The 1,711-nt window shown below is 42.8% G+C and overlaps 1 pseudogene; it reads right to left on the bottom strand.

The window, feature by feature from the left end:
• Positions 1–702: 702 nt before the first annotated feature.
• Positions 703–1,228, bottom strand: LOC103266016 (annotated as a pseudogene).
• Between the last annotated feature and the right edge of the window lie 483 nt (positions 1,229–1,711).

Below are 1,711 nucleotides of genomic sequence, written 5' to 3'. Positions count from 1 at the left end.
CCTTCAAATGTCCTCTTCTCTTACCTTTGGCTGACCTTGAGGATCTGTGGTAGCAAGAGGTAAAGACTAAGGTGAAGCTGTCAACTATCAGTCTAAGTGTTGAAGATATGCCCCAACACACATTCAGAGGTGCTCAGCAAATGTTGGGGCACTTGTTAGTTTCAGGTGTTTAAGGATATATCTGTTCAATCATTGGCAACTACTAAGCTAATGAAGCAGACATCTCATTGACAAAATAAGACAAAGAATACAGATTTTACAGAATTAGTTCAGAAAAGTTGCTAAACAAATAATCAACAATAATCAGTAACTGCAAAAAACTCTGGGGAGGGGACATTCTAATTTAAAGAGTTTTTACATTGTATTTATTATTTAAAATGTCCAATTTTCAGCAAAAATTATGAGACATGCAAAGAAACAAGAAAATACAACCCATATACAGGAAAAAAGAAATTGTTAGAAACTGTCCCTGAGGAACCCCAAATGTTGGGAAAAATAGACAAAGACTCTAAATAGATATTTTATTGTATTCTTTTTTTTGTGGCCTGAAGGAGGTTTATTGCCCCTCCAGAAACCACCCTTCCTTACCCTCCAATAATTACAAAAGTAAGAAAAATGACCTTGTCTCCCCATCCCCGCTCCTCCCAGAAAAATGCCATAATTTACGCAGGAGAAACAATCCGTGGCAGTCGGGGCCTCAGCCTATGTTCTTCCAGATGGTGAGTGAGGCGTGAGCACTCCGGAAGATGGTGTCACTGTCTGCCTCGTCGGAGTCCCAAAATAGGAGAGGAGGTAGCCCGAACCACCCTGGTCTTGGATCCAGCCCAACAGCCACTCTCGGCGGAAGTCCAGCGTCCAGCCTGTGATCGTTCTGATCAGCTCGCGCACTTCGGTGCTTATGGCCTTGAGCACCAGTTTTCTGGCAAAGTAGAAAAGGACGACAACCCAACCCCATTTGAAGTTGCCATCAGAAAACATGTCAGCTGCTACTCGGAAAAAGACCTCGCAGGGAGAGTAGGTGTCTATGTCAGCAATCATCCTCTGCAGCTCCATGTTACTGTCCAGTTTGTTCCCAATGCACGTGAGACACTCGGTCAGCTTCTTGGTGGATGCATCTTGGGGTGCCGGCTCCAGGGTTTGCTCGAGTGTATCTCCCCCATTCACCCCGCTCCATCTTGGATGAAACCCTGAAGCAAAAGGACCCCTGTCTTCATGATCTGCTCAGAGCTGGCGGTCCCCACCCATCCCCTGACGTCCTCTACCCCGTTTCCCCAGGCTACTTCCCGGAACTGGTCCAACACTGCTGCTCCCACCACCACCTCTCCAGCTGTTTTAAATATGTTCCAAAAATTAAAGGAAAGGTGTTTATAAAACTAAAGAAAAGTATGAGAACAATTTCTACCAAATAGAAATTGCCTTTAAAAAAGAACTAAACATAAATTAGTTCAAAAGTACAATAACCAAAACAACAACAAAAATGTACTGAAAGTGTAAACGAATTTGAGGAAGTGGAAGAATCACTGAACTTGAAGATAGATGAACTGAGATTATTCAGTCTGAGAAACAGAAAAAGGAAGGAAGAAAAATAAACAGACACTTAGAGACCTGTTGGGCACTTGTGTGTGAACATTCACATAATGGGAATCCCAGAAAGAGAGAAGAGAAAAGAGGGATAGGGAGAATATTTTAAGAAATAATGTCTGAAAAGTCC

The sequence above is a fragment of the Carlito syrichta genome, unplaced genomic scaffold, assembly GCF_000164805.1.
Source record: "Carlito syrichta isolate Samal-C Ts95f unplaced genomic scaffold, Tarsius_syrichta-2.0.1 Scaffold306980, whole genome shotgun sequence".
Lineage (NCBI taxonomy): Eukaryota > Metazoa > Chordata > Mammalia > Primates > Tarsiidae > Carlito > Carlito syrichta.
This window is presented reverse-complemented; position numbering and strand designations above follow the sequence as displayed.